At 49.0% G+C, this 17,748-nt stretch overlaps 1 protein-coding gene across 1 annotated transcript in view; it reads right to left on the bottom strand.

Moving 5' to 3' along the window:
- The window catches only part of LOC144152612 (E3 ubiquitin-protein ligase SHPRH), a 1,006,539-nt gene extending 994,297 nt beyond the window's left edge, over positions 1 to 12,242 (bottom strand). The window contains exon 1 of the mRNA XM_077683944.1: positions 11,798 to 12,242. The gene's annotated coding sequence lies outside the window, so the exon portion shown is untranslated. The remainder of the gene's footprint in view (positions 1 to 11,797) is intronic.
- Between the last annotated feature and the right edge of the window lie 5,506 nt (positions 12,243 to 17,748).

Raw genomic sequence — 17,748 nt, 5'->3', positions numbered from 1 at the left:
CCAGTGCGGTGTGTACCGTGCCAGTTTTAGCGCTGGCAGCTACATATGCAACGACTGCGTCGGTGTCTGTACAATAAAGACCAGAGACCTGTGGCGTGGCCTTGCGAGGGACTGCGCGACGGAGACGACCGATGGGTTTATTTTCTGTCAGCTGTACTCGCTGCCATGGAGGGAGGTTCGACTCTTTCACGGTTGTATCTGCTACAACAAAGCCCATGTAACGGGCTAGTGCAGCAGCTGCACCGATGTTAGAGAGCTTACAGGAGCGGGCAGAATGGCGTTGATGTACCAGCTCATCGATAGTGTTGAGCTGGGCCTCGGCCTGCAGAGTTGGTACCGGGGTCATTCGGGGCAGACCAGTAACAGCCCGCATGGCATCTCGGTTGATGGCTTCCAGGCGATCCCAGTCCCTCATCGTGAGATGGTGGAATTGGTCCTGATACACGAGTCGGGGTTGTAAAACAGACTGCACAAGGAGGCGAGCAATTCTAGTTCGCGACCCGCCAGCCTTCGTGGCTATTCGGCGTATCAGGTAGATTGTGCATGCAGCACTCTCCTTTGCCCTCTTCACCCATGGAGCCGCAGATCCTGACGAGGCAACGTCGAGACCAAGCACCCATAGACTAAAAACTTCTTGTAGTGGTTGCTGATCAATAAACAACCGGACAGGCCGGTTCCCAAGTCGGCGGCGCCTGTTGTTGTTAGCCACTGACATATATGCCGTTTTTTTCTTTTGAAAGTTGAAGCCCTGTCTTGGCGCACCAGGAGTTGGTTGTGTTTAACGCCGTTTGTAGTGCTCTTTCTTGTACAGCGATGTCAGAGTGCACAGAGCATACAGTAATGTCATCGGCGTACATTATGTACTTTGCGTCCGGAATTCCCGCCAACTGCCAGGCTAAGGGGAGCAAGGCGATATTAAATAATATTGGCGCCAACACTGAGCCCTGTGGAACGCCCCCCCCCCCCCCCTCCCTCCCCCAATACGAGGTGAAATGGCCTGTAGCTTTTCCGGCTAAGCGAACAGAGAAGGTGCGGTTCCTTAAAAACGCGTTCACTAACTTGGAAGTTTGAGCCACTCAAGGATCGCAACAATAGCTTTCGCGGCTGACGTTGTCGTATGCTTTCTTGATATCCATCGCCAGGACCGTTCGAATCCGACGAGAGCGACCTCCTATAAGGACCATAGAGGAGAAATACTGGAAGCCGTCTTCAACACCCAATTGTGGCCTGAATCCAATTTGACCAGGGTGGTACCACGAATACCGCTCCAGCCACCACGAAAGGCGTGCCGATAGCATGCACTCCATCAGCTTGCATATCGTCGATGTAAGAGATATTGGCCGAAGGTTGGAAATTTGATCTGGGGTCTTGCTTTGCTTCGGAATTGCAACAATTTCCTCGTGGCACCACGAATCCGGAATGATGGCTGTAGTCCAAGCTGTGTTTATAGCCTCAAGTAATACATTGAGAGTGGTACCTTCAGTGTTCTTGAACAGCTCGTAGGGAACGCCATCCGGTCCCGGTGCTGTTCTGGGCTTGGCATGGTCGATGTATGCCAAGAGTTCCGCCAGAAAGGAGCTTCAATCCCTGCTATGTCTCAACTTGTAGGCAACGAACCGGATCCATTCGGCAAACAGTTTTGCACAGTAAAGGGAGCTGACGGGGAGTCTAAAGCGGGAAAGAAGCTACTGGCGGCTGTATACGCCTCGAGCTTCGCGATCGCTGCGCCGCCTGACGCCGCTTCTCCGCGGCGTTGACAGGATTTGCGCTGCGTGGCTGATCTGGGCTCGTGCAGTGTTTTGGTTCTGTTTTGCTTCTTTTCGCCTTTCCGCGCCCTAAAAAACTTGTTATGGTGACGTCTATAAGCAAAGAGTACGTTTAGGTCCCTTAAAAAGCAGCTGCGTCTTCGTAGAGTACGCGATCGCCTGCAAGAGCTACCCGGGGACGCGGTTCTGCGCGCCTCGTCACCGCTCTTCCGGGCGTCGGCGACGGTAGCAGCATATCACCACTGTCACCTCCAAATACGTCAAGCCCAAATGAATTCTGCTGTCACCTCGCTTAGACCTGATACTGGCACAGTAAGAGGTTGGCTTCATTTTGCAGCGTGGACAACGAATGCGGATTCGTTTCGAATATGTACATCGCAGAAAAATATGTTTCGGAGATGTGCTTACCCAATCCCGGACAATAACTTATGCCTTTTATAATAATATAAACCATGCGAAAATGTTAAGTATATTCCAAGCCTGTGCGTCGTTAAATATTTGCCCACACACGCCTTATAGCAATAACGAAGGCAAGTTAATGAAACCAAGGAAAAATAAATGCTGTGCAAGTGCGGAAGAAACATAATAGCTCTAACGGAAATGGAAAAAAAAAAAAAAGAACAGTGCAGCTTCTGACATGCTAAAGACGTTCGTCGAAAATTAGCGAGGTAGGGTTCACCAGACCAACTATACGCGAAATGCACTGCTATTTCGCGAGACATCGGTGGGGAGGAGGGGGGGGGGGGGTAGGGGAGGGGGACGCTGCAGTGTACAAACGCGGAGCGGAATCAAGCAATGGACGTTTTAGTAATCACACACACAAATCTAGCGTTCACTTTCCTTTTGTTTGTCGACTTCAACGAACAGCTGATCATACGGCGGACGCATTTTTGGAAGTATACAGGGTAGGCAGTTCAACAAGCGATTACAGGTGTCGTACGGAAGAGTGTGGTATGTGATAAGGCCCTCTGATTTCAGTTTCTACTTTATTCTGTATGCCATATTACGATATTTCGAAGAAGCATTTAGTCGCGGACGCGGATTATATTCTAAGCCCGTCTCCGCGCTGCTCTATATGTAGCAGACGAATGTTTTCAGGCGCTCACCTCACGACAAGACGACTCTGTCGTGTGCTGATCCCCGAGTACAATTATGCATTGTCCATCGTGCTTTAGTTGAATATTCCCGAAATTAACACAGACTGGCTTGTAAATGGTAGTGGTCAATATCTGAGGTATATTATTGGCAAACGTAACTGGCGGGCTGTCAGGTATGAGTGCTCCGCTGATTATGTATACGCGCACAAAACTGATTTACATCGTAATGTATAGCCGTAGCATGAACATCTGAGGAACCGGTGATTACGGAGACACTGCTAGTAAATTCTGGGCAATGTAACTACAATGGGCTTCATCATACGCCGATTCCGCGACGCTGGCCTGTGACACACAGCTGGCGCTTATACAGGCCGAATACACCACACTAAGATCGCGTCAGAAACATTTACACTCTCGTAAACACACCCCATTTGCGGACGGAGTGACTGCTCCACATAAACATGGATTTCAAATGCCCGCAAACGGCAAATCTCGGCCGTGAACGTGCCGCAAAAGCAGCGGCGACAGTGAGGAGCGGGACGCGGACTCCCGCGGCTGCTTTCGGAACGGGCCGCTAGGGGGATTTCAGTGGCGCCCCTACAGGCCGCGCTCGAGGCGTATAGGCGAAAGTGGATGGATCTTGCCCAGATGCTAGTAGTGCACTAGCCGCTGGATCTGGAGGACGTTGACCGCGTTCCATTGCTCTAAATGTTTGCCAGACTGAAGAATTCGACGACGAAGGGCCAAGCGAAGCACACCAGTCTAGCCAGCGGCCGCGCGTCAGTCGTCGTTCATGTCGGCGTGCTGCTGCTGTGAGGCATTGAAGCTTCAGCCGAGCGTCGATTGACGTTGGGTTCCTCACTGAAGCAAGTTCAGCTTGGCGGCGGGCGGCCCACAGACGGCAGAGTTGCAGGTCTGGAGCCGGCTGGGATTCCTCCACCCAGGTAGTGCGGGTCGCTGCATCCAAAGCCACACGGAGCCTGGGACACGGGTCAGGTAAGGGGCTGGAGACCATCGTAGCTGACGCCGATCGATAGGCGTCCCAGTCTACCACCCGACACAGTCTTCGAAGGCGATCCCTACGACCGGGAGAAAAGTCGAGATGAATAGGATGGTGATCGCTGCCCCAGCAGTCTGGTTCACACATCCAGGTCACTGAGCTAAGCTACGGTCACCACTGAGGTCATCATCATCATCATCATCATCATCATCACCAGCCTATCTACGCCCACTGCAGGGCAAAGGCCTCTCCCATTATTCTCCAATTACCTCGGTCCTGTGCCAACTGTGACCAATTTATCCCCGCAAACTTCTTGATCTCATCTGCCCATCTAACTTTCGGCCGTCCCCTGCAACGCTTGCCTTCTCTATCGATCCAGTCTGTTACACTTAATGACCAGCGGTTATCTTGCCTTCGCATTACATGCCCTGCCCACGTCCATTTCTTCTTCTTAATTTCTACTAATATGTCTTTAACGCCAGTTTGCTCCCTGACCCACTCCGCTCTCTTCTTGTCCCTTAATGTTACACCTATCATTTTCCGCTCAATTGCCCGCTGAGTCGTTCTCAATTTAAGTTGAACCCTCTTAGTGAGCCTCCAAGTTTCTGCCCCGTAGGTGAGTACTGGTAAGATGCAGCTGTCATACACTTTCTTCTTCAGCGACAATGGTAGGCTGCTATTCATTATCTGAGAATGTCGGCCATATGCACCCCACCCCATTCTGATCCTTCTAATTATCTCTGCCTCATGGTTGGGATCTGGGGTCACAACTTGGCCTAAGTAGATATATTCGCTTACCACTTCCACTGCCTCGCCACCTATCTCAAACTGCTGTGCTGTCCCGAGGTTATTGGACATTACTTCAGTTTTCTGCATATTAATTTTCAGGCCCACGGTTCTACTCTGTTCGCCCAGTGCGGAAAGCATGCTTTGTAATTCGTCCCCCGAGTTATTTAGCAAGGCAACGTCATCAGCAAATCTGAGGTTACTGAGGTATTCTCCATTAACCCTTACTCCCACCTGTTCCCAATCCAACGTTCTGGATACTTCTTGTAAGCATGCTGTGAATAACATTGGAGAGATTGTGTCTCCTTGTCTGACACCCTTCCTTATAGGTATTTTACTGCTCTCCCTATGGAGGATGATGGTAGCTGTAGACCCATTGTAGATATCCTCTAGTATTCTTACATAATGCTCATCTACCCCCTGGTTCCGTAATGCCTGAATGACTGCTAGGGTTTCGACCGAGTCAAATGCTTTCTCATAATCTATGAAGGCTATATATAGGGGTTCAGTATACTCAGCGCACTTCTCTATCACCTGATTGATCGTGTGAATATGGTCCATTGTTGAATAACCTTTACGGAACCCTGCTTGTTCTTTAGGTTGACTGAGATCTAAGGTTGCAGAGATTCTGTTAGCGATTACCTTGGTAAATACCTTGTAGACGACTGACAGTAAGCTGATCGGCCTGTCATTTTTCAAGTTCTTCATGTCGCCTTTCTTATGGATTAGGATGATGTTCGCGTTCTTCCAAGATTCCGGTACCATTGCGGTCATTAGGCATTGCGTATACAGGTTTGCCAGTTTTTCAAGTACAATTTCTCTGCCATCCTTCAAGAGGTCTGCTGTTATCTGATCCTCACAAGGTGCTTTGCCCCCTTTCATTTCTTTCAAAGCCTTCCTTACTTCTTCGGTCGTTACTGGTGGGATGTCTATCTCCTCTGAACTACTGTCTCGTTCGGCATTATCCTGGATGTCCCGGCCACTGTACAGGGCCCTATAGAACTCCTCGGCCACTGTGACTATTTTATCCCTATTTGTGATGACATTGCCTTGCTTATCCTTAAGTGCATACATCTGATTTTTCCCCACGCCAAGACGCCTCTTCACTGCTTTCAGGCTACCTCCGTTCTTTACAGCGTATTCGATCCTGCCCATATTATACTTCCGTATGACAGCTGTCTTACGCCTATTGATTAACTTCGAGAGCTCGGCTAGTTCTATTCTGTCAGCTGCGGTAGAGATTCTCATGGTTCTCAAGCTAAGTCGGGCGATCGAGGAGCATCGCGTGGGCGTTCATACCGACGTGTGGACACTGAAACGTCCTTTAGTAGCACAAACTGGGCGTCCACAAATGTGTGTCTACGTTTGATTTAGCACTACCGAGAGCAGTCGCGAGGAAGTTGGGTTTCTTGCAAAACGTATTTCACTGACAGATTCTGCTGACGGGCTAGTACACGACAAATTAGCAATATATATATATGGCTTTGCTGTAAAATATAATCTTATTGCCTTTCATTCTCATGAAAAAAATTGGTGATTAATCGTTAGTGATAAGTGCGGGGTGGAAGCGTGCGGCGGTGTATACAGCAACGCTCCGCTAATAATGCATTATGTGCATTGCGTTATCAGGGGAAAGCAACGCACACTCCTTCGCCCCCGCGGTGGCTCTCAATTCCGCAGCTGTTACCGCAGGTTCTGGGAAGTGACAAAGAAAAGTTACTGCGGCCGCTGATTTCTGGAAAAAAAAATGGTAATCGATGATTTAGATAAATGAGTGAAGAAAACATGGGAATCCTCTCTCTCCGTTTCTTACATAAAATAGGGGTGGTAATATGTATTTTAAAAAAGTGAAATAATGAACAATACTATTATCTGAAAGCTACATATTCTGGCTATTGTTACGCAAGTAGACATTAATTGGGAAGGCTGCACAACCTTTCAATGGCCAAAATAACGCAGAATTACGAGGAAGACAATTTGTAATAGATAGGTACGATTTGCGTGCTTGCAAGTCCCACGTCAAAAACACGCGCGCACATATTGCTACCTAAAATGCTCGACCGAATTCGTTTTTGTACTGAATCCGCCCTGTACCGAAACAGCCGTGTGCCGTCGAATGGTCCATGTCTCGAAAGGTGTCTTTCAGATAGACGCCAACATTTTGTTGCTCGTGTATGAATCTTGTTTGCTCTGAGAAAAGTTCCTCTTTTGCTGGCTCATAAACATTCCGTTGTTCCACGCCCCATCGCAGGCCTTCTAAGCAAGAACGATGGTTTCGTTCCGTAATTAATTCGTGAGCAACCAATTGGCCTTGTTATGTTCTTATTCTGCCTAGTTTAGTTTCGTTTCTTTTTTCATGGCCTGCATGGGGACATCATGGGTTTGGAGAAGCACAGCGCACATCATTACCGGCTGCATGTATACTTATTATTGATAAACGCCTGTTCACTCTCCTTTTCTTTTCACTTATATCGTGGGCTACTTTTAGCCCCACGTACAAACTAATCTTGTTAATCACCCAACAACTTAAATGTGCGTACAATTCATAATCTAGACAAGCACATTGTAATACTTGTCACAAATTAGGCGTGCCGTTCTGCGCTCATAAAATTACTAGAGATGTCTCACGAAATGAAAACATGAACTGTTGTAGCTTGTAACGTTTTCCTCGTAACTCTTCAATCGCATATGAAAGCCATTTAATCTCCTGTGGGCACCACGAAAGCTTAAGAACGCTCTGGCAGGGCTTGCGTGTCGAATGCCAAGCGTGTTCGAGACATTCGTAGAAAGGCCTGCGCGACCGGGGCTTTCGGCCTCAAAAGCAAAGCGTGGCTCAGGCGCACTCAGCGATGATTGCCGGGCCCGTGCAGCCGACCACGACCTGCGTGGGTGGCCACCTTGTGGCGCCACCGTCCTGCTCGTCACAAATCCGCCGAAACATGCGACAGCAGCTCCGTTGCGCGCTGCACGCTGGCGGAGGTGGCCGCCGGTGCAATCCCCGTGGCTGAAATCTTGCCTCGGCGCCGGAGGGGCTTCGCCGCATGGCGTCTGCAGCGCGGGGGAAAGGACGGGCAGGGGCGGGCGCAATTACACAAAGTGATCCTGCCAAAGCCGATGACCGCGCCGCTGAATGACAGATTTCTTCCGCCGCAGAGGCGGACTATTGTGTGCGGCAGACGCTCCTCGGTCGTGCCACGGCTCATCAGGGTATCCGTCGCCCGGGGCCGGCAGCCGAAGGAGTTCGGGGCGCAACCTGATTGAGCGGCGCGCGCCCGTGTCGCGGGGGCGGTAATCAGATATCGCGCCGCTGCCACGGCCAACTTTTGCCGCGCACGGTGCGGCAGCCCTGATCATCGCTGCCGGAAACAGGGCCACGCGGCGGAAACCGAACGCGACGGCAAGGCTTCGTCGTTCCGTGTCCTTACCGAAGTCGGCATGAATATACTATGCTCGCACGAAGAGCGAGGAAAGGGTCAACGTTTGCGAGAAAGTTGAATTTCTGAAACGTTAGGTAAGAAAAAAGATAAAACTGCGGGAGAAGCTTAGAACTCTCTAACAATGTGAAGGCAAAAACCTAGTCGCACCTCCAGTTGAAAATTCCTATTCAACATCAGATTAACAGTCGTTTAGGCAGTTCCAAGAGGATGCGGTTGAATAGCACGGGGGAAATGACCGGCCCTTGGTGAGTCCCCTCCGCTGGCATGAGGGAAGAAAGGCAGTTGCTGGCTCACCCCGGCAAAACTGGACGCCACTCACTCGCATTGACTAAAAAATAAAAAAAATCTTTCGCGCTCACCATTCACTCTCACCACTTGCGCTCCCTTGCACAGACAGACAGAGCGAAATAATCGGGTTAAAGTATCGCAAGAAGTACTATCGTCGTCAGAAGCCCTCGTGCAGGGCCGCTCGCGTTCTCGAAGCGGTGCTGCTAAGACAGGAGCAGCCGCAAACCGGAGGCACGCGAAGCCACGGGCTGTCTGGGCACCAGTGACGAGGCCTCTGCGCGCCGCTCAGCAAGCGCTTCACCTGGCGCAATGAGGTTGCACTGAAAGACCAACTTCACAAGGCCCCCACGTCAGCGCCGTTATCGCTAGCAGTTTCACGATAGGTAATGGTTCAGAAACAGAGATAATGCTTCGGTTGGGGTATTGTTATTCGAAACTATGGGTCTGCCAGGAATGTCGGCAGTGAACAATAATTCTACGGGGACTTTGTGGGCTTTTGGGAGGAGGTAAAAACGTCCTGCATGCTTATTATTCGGTTTCATGAATTTTAAGTCAGTGGTCATTATTAATTCTCTAGATCGCAGATCTGTGATATATATATATATATATATATATATATATATATATATATATATATATATATATATATATCACAGATCTGCGATCTAGAGAATTAATAATGACCACTGACTTAACATCAGTGGTCATTATTAATTATTAATGACTATTATAATAATAATTATTATTATTATTTATTATAATAATTAATAATAAATAAATAAACAATTAATTATTATTCATAATGAATATTAATAATTATTAATTATTATCATTATTAAACTGACTTATCACAGACAGAAATAAGGGTTGGCAGTCAAGAAAACCTCGGAAAGCAAAGGGGAGGATGTGGTAGGTCATTGAAACAGATAAAGAATAGAATTTGGAAAGAAAGAAAGTGGAGAAAAAATGCCCGCCAGGTGGGATCCGAACCCGCGACCTCAAGAATACGGGTTTGGTGCGATATTCTGGAGGTAGTGGGACTCTTGATAAAGGACGGACCCCGTCCGAAACGTCGATGTAAAGTTATGTTTTCGAAGTAAACTTGTTATGATTTTATTGCGCCCCTTTTTACTATTTAACCTTCACTAGCCTAACCGTTTATCTTATATATATATATATATATATATATATATATATATATATATATATATATATATATGCAGACGGCGCACCTGCCATTACAAAAAAAATTGGCTCCAATCCACGCTATGAAACTAATGAAAGTGGTTGGAAAGCAATATTTAAAGCTTTAAACAACACCCGCAACAATTGCCCATGCGACGTCACTTAAATTCACACACGTGGTTCTACAAAGAGTGAAACCAGAGATTCTGCCAGCAGTTTCCTGGAATTCGCGGGGGCGGAGTCCTGAACGCAGCAGCAGCGTCGGCCACGGCCGGGCTAGAGCGGCGGACCCCGTCACCGTTGTCCGGCCGTGGGTCGACAGACAGAAAATGGAGAGGAGCGTCTTTCGAAGGGTGAGACTGCGGAACCTAGACATCCTGATGTGCTGGCTCGGTGCTACACCACCGCGCGACACAAGCGCGGACACCGAAACAATTCGGCATGTGAGCTTAGTGATTCCCATTTTTTTTTCGATTAAACTAGTTAGTTTAGTCAGTTTGAGAATCGCGAGAAAGCTGAGAGAAATTTTATAATCGCTATTTATCAGAACCTGTTGCTCCTTTCGCCTTTTGTAATACCTGTTAAAACAACCGGGTGGGTATTCACCAATTTAGAAAATGGAATCCCATTCGTGGCAAGCAGTGCGCAAAAGGTGGCGTTTATCTAGCCGCCAGATCTCTGTATGTGGTTTGTACATTCTGTTTTCCCGCCCTGCAAACCAATACTTAACGTTTATTTGCCGTACGACCACTTAATTCCGTCGGGTGCGGGTTACCCAGGAGGTGCTGTCGAACAAGTCGATCAATCCGTGCGAGGAAGCGCGCAATGGACGCGAAGCTGAGCCAAAACAGGCCCAAAACAACCGTCAATAAAGCAGATGACCAAGCCGTACCGCCGACGCGCTCTCTGGCGATCAGCGTTCCGTGCGGGGAACGCTGGGTAAATTCGCCGCGCCATCTACAGTCAAACCCGGCTATAACGAACCCGGATAGAGCGAATTATGCTATATATCGAACAAAAATAATTCAGTTACGAAAATACATGGGAAACGTATTCCTTATAACGAAATTCACATCGGATATATCGAACTCTGCGTGCCTAGAATGGACGCCGAAATGCATGGTCTCGGAGCGGCGATTGAGATGTTGATTGACCGCCACTACGGAGCAAGAGTTGCGACTTATACATTGCCCCTCGCACGGGGCTACATGACGCCCGACACTTTCCGTACCTGTTTCCGGCGCGCGGGACTCTCGACGGAATTCGCGCAGTCAGCGAGTCCGGACCAAGACAGCAACATCGGTGAACTGAGCTCCCCCACATTCCCGATGATGTCGCGAGTGAAAGTCGTCCGACGCTTATAATGAAGCGCTTTCGGCAGTCAATGGGCTCCGCCAATGCTTGGAGGATTTTGGAGGACGCGGACTGGAACTGGTGCAAATAATGTTTCGTGTAGAGAATGCTATGCTAGTTGAAGCCGCCAAAACGAAAGGGAAAACAAAAATCACCGCTTTTTTTCGCAAAGTAGGCAGTTCAGGAGGAAAGTAGCTTTATTACTTGCAATAAACGGATTTTTTTGGGTATTGTAACGGCTACTTAACTGTGTTCGTGTCTGCATGCGGGGATGGTGGAGTTCGGGAGGGGGAGGGGGGCTCCCGCGGATTGCGAACTTGTAACGATAAGTTCGTTATAGGCGGGTTCGGCTATATCAAACTATTGGATATATCGAACTAATCGCGCTGCATATTGCAATTCGCTATAAACGGGTTTGACTGTACATGTGCTCCGTGAGCGAAACCCTCCGCCCCCCCCCCCCCCTTCTCCCGCCTCCTCGGCCGCGTTGGGAGTTTATTGTCCCGCACACCGCGAAAGAACGGTTCACTGGTACTCATAGAGTTTCTCAGTAAATAAAGAAAGCTTCGGTTTAAAACTTCCTATGTACTGACACTGCTATTCAGTGATCTAGGTTGGGGTAATTCACAAACGCAGTCACGGAACACGAAAGGCAGCGCAACAAGGTGCATAGTGTGCAGCCACAAAACTCTTGCTTTCTCCCTCACGCGTTTGCTGCAGCTATCGTGGCCATTGTCGATTTCCCGTAGAGGAGGCCCCCCACGGGCGGCCGCCCAACCATCAGCGCCCGAAGCTCGTCGCAATAAACCTGCTCGCTCACTCCCATGAGCGGGTGATGCACTGTTTCCACTCAAGGAAAAATGCCAATTTAAATGGTAAGCTTACCGGCAGCCCTGGTTCCCTGCTGATCCATCCTTCGAGCCAGCAGGCGGCTCGTACGCAACATCCGCAGAAACCCCCTTGTGTCGCCATCATCACTAGCCAACGCAAAAGTCACAGAACATATCCTCTAAGGTGCTGCTCACCTGCAGTCTCCTCCACGCACGCACAAACAGTCCTTACGCGCACTCAGCCCCCGAGGCGGAATATTTTTGTTGTGGCCAGATCGCCCACCAACATCTGGTTTGGAAACGGTAAACCCGACCACATGTCCCCTTCAGAAGGCCCCAAACAGCTGGGAAGATTTCGTCAACGCAGCTCAGAGGGCAGCCAATACAACGCCACCGACGGATGTCAGTCGCCGTTTAGTCCACATGTAGGGAACGGCCCGACGCTCGTCTCTGTCACTGCTACACATATCCGCCCAACTCGCACACCCATCGAGGAACGTATGGCCGACAATTTAGGCGACGCTTCCACGCAGGCAACTGCGTAAAACGGCCTGAAAGGGTACTCCGAGCGTACTTCCCAGAGGCCCCGCAGCTGAAGCATCGTCTGCGAGCGAAGGCTGTCGGCACAGACGTGACGAAGCATCCTTGCGTGGCGGGCGGCGCGCTAGCACTGGCGTCGGGCGGAAAGCGCAACTTCACCACGTCATCGTATGCCGCCGGCGTTGTCGCAGGCGGCTCGCGAACGCTTGCATCCTAAAACAGTTGCAAGCATTGCTCAAGACATTACAATGACCCTCCATACCAAAGATTTTCAAGTCGGGACGAAGAGCAAATGGACGGCTCTTGGCCCGCGTTTGGGAAAAACTTGAATGCAGTGATACAGGATGACCGAACAACAACAACAAAAACATTTACTTCAGAGATGGCAAAATTACTTCTAAAAAGTAATTAAATTACATTAGAAATTACAGGTGGCCGAAAGTAATGTCATTACATTACTGTTACTTTTCAAAAGTAATGAAATTACATTGAAATTACTTTAACAAACGGTCTGCGCGCATGCGTGCTTATCCCCGCCGGATGAAAAAACGATCCTTCCTAGCAGCAGGCTTACACCAGTGACCAGTGTAACGAAGCCTGGAACACAATGTGCACGTTTTTGTTTAACCAGACTAACTGTCGCAATGGCATTCCCGGAACGCATGAAAAGGGAACGATGAGGCATGAGAAAGCAGGCAGGGCTCTCATCGGAGTTAAGGGCGGAAAGTTGGGCTAGTTGGTTAGTCGATAAAGGGTACATTTTACTAGCGCAGAAGACGGACCACACGAGTAAGAAAAACGTTCGTCCTGTGTTTTTCTTACTCGTGTGGTCCGTCTTCTGCGCTAGTGAAATGTAACCTCTCATCGGAGCGTTGTTCCCTTCGCGTTCGAGGAGTTACAATGGCCGGAGACTCCATTAGAACTCTACTTGGTCAGTTTTTCTTAGTCAACTTTTTATGGCGTGAGAGAAGCAGACAGGCTATGTCGTAGTCAAAAGTAATTTGGAAAGTTATGAGTAATTTCCATGAAATTACGGGTCCGAAGTAACTTATTACATTACTAAATTACGAACACTCAAAAATAATTCATTACATTACTCATTACAGCAAAAAGTAATTTAATTACTGTAATTCAATTACTGTAATTTCATTACTGCCAGGTTTGATTTACTGGTACGGCAAACTATACGTGGAATCATGAAACCAAAAAAAAAAAACGGCATCGCTGCATGCTGAATAAAGCCGTCGTGCGCGATGGCTCCCGACAGAGAACGAGCGCTAAAAAGTGTTTGAGGCTGACCAATATTGTAGTTGAATTATGTTAGGCTTGATGGTCAACCCACTCATTGGTGAAGTGGCCTTCTGCTGCTGATACCAAATACGCCGATTCGATTCGGGACGCTGCGGCTGTTTTTAGATGGCACCTGAAAACCAGAACGCCCACGTGTCGAGATTCAGCGATTCCCTTCAGGCATTCATGATTCCGTGAATTCACCGTGAACTGTGAATTCGCCGGCAGGTCGCATGCATCCGGCTGACAAAGCGCCGCTGTGTGTGCTTTCGTCATTTTAACGTATCATGACGTTTTTTGCCTTATTTCTCTCTACTGAAAACGGGGAATTCTTGGCCGGCAGTGAAAAACTAGACGAAATGCAGTAGACATATATGATGCTATTCAATACAGTATGGCTTGTGTGACCCGCCGCGGTGGCTCATGGCTAAGGCGTTGTGCTGCTGAGCACGAGGACGCGGGTCCGATTCCCGGCCGCGGCGGCCGCTCTTCTGATGGAGGCGAGAAGCAAAAACGCCCGTGTGCACGAGATTTCGGCGCACGTTAAAGATCCCCAGGTGGTCAAAATTAATCCGGAGCCCTCCACTGCGGCGCGCCTCATCGCCTGCGTTGCGTCGGCGCGTTAAACCCCACAATCAATCAATCAAACAGTATGACTTGTGGTTGTGGGTCATCCGTTCTCTGTGATTGGCTGAGAAGACGTGACGTAATATGAACAGTTGGCAGGAACGTTTACATCACACAATGGCAACTTCAGGCTGCGTAAAAGGGACGTGGTGTTACGTAAAAGCTTGCGAATTGCGGCTGCCGTGGCCGTGCAATAGGGCGAAATATTTCACCGACCTTCGGCGCCGTGAAATACCCGTGAATTTGCAGAAAGCGCTGCTTCGCACGACGCGCGGTTTAAAACTGTTTTCTAGCGAAAGAAATAAAAATTTCGACTATTTCCAAGATAGTGACAACGGAGCGTAAAAGTAACGTCTCGTATTTAATTTTTATTTTTGGCAATAAAATAGCGATTATTTGTTTGACGTCCCAGCAACATAAAAAGGCAGTATACAAGCCTCTCCATTACAACGAACACGACACATGTCATTTGTCCACACTCCTTTTGGTAAGCCGGTGGGTCGCATGATCAAATTCAAGAGAAAAATAACAAATAAATCTGACTGCTTTATTCATTACTGTGCTGATTGAGTTTGAGCTTGACGAATGAGTGAATCGGCGGCATTAGTACGCTCTGCCATTATCAAGCGTAGTTTTTCGTTGTCCTTACCGCGTCATACAACAGATAGTCACGGCCGTCTTTTTTGTGGTCTCGCCATATAAACGTGTAATACAGCATCAGACGATAGCGTGGCGGCTGTGACGGCCGGGAAGGTAATAACGCAAAAAAAACCTGCATTGAAGCATGGAGAGATCAATTATGTTACTGAAAAGAGTGGAAGAAATAAATGGATACCACAAAAAGATTGTGTGGTGTTATTCAGCTTAACACACGCCTGTCGCTAGCTTTTGTATCTTTTGGATCAATGTTACTTGATCGCTTTGTGGTGTTGACACAAATTTTAACCTTACAAAATGTGTTTCTCTCCAGCCTCAGCTGCCATCTTAATTTTATAGGACACATTCCAAGTGTTTTTGTATTGTCACGAAGTAAAGACGATGCAACTGTCTCCAAGGAAAACAAGTTTATTGGAGCGAACTTGTACTCCCCTAACAACTCAAGGAATACGACCAATGATCGTAGTCGCGGCACGGAACAACAGGAGAAAAGAGTGCTGATACTCAGAAACCTTATCTAGTAACACTAGTTTTGGGTTTGGCGCCCTGGTGGGGTGCACAGGCGGCGAAGCAGCAGTCAACAAAGTGACGTGCTCAGGCGAGCGTCGGCGAGTCGAATGCCGCGGCGTCTGCTCAGCGGGCATTGATCTCAGGGCGCGAGTGTTTCTCACAGTCGAATTACATCCAGAACACTGTAGATCGAAGATTATTCTAGGCTGTTGACGTTAGTTCGTAGCGCTCTCCCTATCAAAAGAGATAACACGTGCGGCATAAAAATTAAAAATGAAACACGCGCTTCACTTGGCACACAGATAACACAGACCGGCGCAGCCGGGCGGTAAAAACAAGACGAACCCAACGCATGGTTCGCGCTGCTAAAAAACCCGATGCTAAAAAACGACTTTCCGAACAAAAAAAAACTGCCATCTTGCGTAGTAAGGTTTCAGGCGAACCACGTGGACGACTTCGGGCCGTGTGCGTCGTCGTGATGTTCCTTAAACACCATCGGGGATCACCTGGTAGTTAAGTTGGCCAACACGTCGTAGAATCCGGTAGGGTCCGAAATACCGTCGCAGAAGCTTCTCACTGAGACCGCGTCGTCGGATGGGAGTCCAAACCCACACACGCTCCCCTGGGTGGTGCTCGGCGTCTCGGCGTCGTAGGTTGTATACCGTCCGCAATTCACCAGCTGCTGGTCCGTTGTACGAACTCGAGCGAGCTGGCTGGCCTCCTCCGCACGCTTTATTCTTGGACGTAGGCATTTAGGTCGTTTTCTACATGCGGAAGCATGGCGTCAAGCATCGTAGTCGGCCGTCTTCCGTAGACAAGCTCGAACGGTGCCATCTGCGTAGTTTCCTGGATAGCCGTGTTGTACTCAAATGTGACATACGGGAGCACTTTGTCCCAAGTCTTATGCTCAACGTCGACGTACATTGACAGCATATCCGCGATTGTCTTGTTCAGGCCTTCCGTCAGCCCGTTCGTTTGTGGGTGGTAGGCCGTCGTTCTTCGGTGATCCGTGTTTGTGTATCGTAGGATTCCTTGCATAAGCTCTGCAGTAAAGGCCATTCCGCGGTCCGTGATTAGGACTTCCGGGGCTCCATGCCGCAGCACAACTTGGTTTATGAAGAACTTCACGACCTCTTGTGCAGTCCCCCTTGGAAGAGCGGCGGTCTCTGCGTAGCGGGTCATGTAGTCTGTCGCGACGACAATCCACCTGATGAAGTGTAGAATGCGGTTTCGATGCTGAGAGCTCGGCTTCCTTGACCTCGGCGCCTTGGCGTTTTTGTCCACGGAGATGAAACCTTTGGGGCGTAAAGGTATACAGCTTTGCTATAAAAGCCTTATGTCTTTGAAGCACGAAGCGTTCTAGTGCGAGGTGTTGGAAAACGAGTGTCCCGGTGTTTTAGTACCCCGACTAAATAAGACGCCGACAGCCCGAGCCCCTAAGGTGCTTCGCCCCAAAACAGGTGTGCGTATATGTGGGCGGCCATCTGCAGTCCGGTAGGCCGCATGCCTTGGCAGCCGTCTAGGCCCGAGAGATCAGGCCGGCGGCTCGACGTCCGAGGGAAAGGGGGATGGCCGTTGGCGGGGCAAAGCAGCACGAGCTGGGAGGGAGGAAGGACAGGGAGGTTAACCTGCAGAGAAGAGTCCGCTTGGCTACCCTGCACATGGGAGAGGAGGAATTTAAAGAGAAAGAAAGGGTACACGAAAGACGGGGACTGGAGCTTGAGGAGCGAGAAATGTTTTCTAGTTGCGAGGTGGGGCGTTGTCTTGGGGGTACCGGGGAAGGGGGGCCCGTCGTAAGGGTAGCTAGTTGGGGAGTTTCTATGAAGCTGAGGGTGATGGAGCTCATTTTTTCTTTATGAACAGGCTTCTTTGCAATACGTGATGGGGTAAATCCGTCTGTACGAAACTTTATGAAGCCCTTTAAAGTCCGATTTACATTACACGCTTGCATTGCTAGAAAGACATCTTCTCAGAGGCAAGTATAAGCCATCGTATCTAAGTGTGAAGGCCTTAAGGTCCACTGCTGCTTGTTTATCAAGTTTCATTTGACGGTTCGTTCGCAGCCAATTGGAATTTTGACGACAGGCAATTGACGACTTTTGACGAATTTCTGATACCCATGCTACACGAGCGTTTCGAAGGCCTCTGAGTCGAATGTCATTTGACTCAAACGCCACCGTTGAGCTGCTACACGAAGTTTTTCAAAGGCATTTGGTTGAAACGTCCTTTGAGCCAAAGGAGCCCCACCAACGACCTTTGAGGCTCTCAAAGGACTTTAAAACACGAACGGCCGTACTCTTGGCCGCAGTTTCTGCATGCCGTAATTACAAATACAATTGTTCACGAGCAAAACTTGCTGTTTTAAGTGCATGATCTTCCCAA

This window comes from Haemaphysalis longicornis, unplaced genomic scaffold, assembly GCF_048455015.1.
Source record: "Haemaphysalis longicornis isolate Haplotype H1 unplaced genomic scaffold, Haemaphysalis longicornis Haplotype H1 scaffold_9, whole genome shotgun sequence".
In the NCBI taxonomy this organism is placed as follows: domain Eukaryota; kingdom Metazoa; phylum Arthropoda; class Arachnida; order Ixodida; family Ixodidae; genus Haemaphysalis; species Haemaphysalis longicornis.
This window is presented reverse-complemented; position numbering and strand designations above follow the sequence as displayed.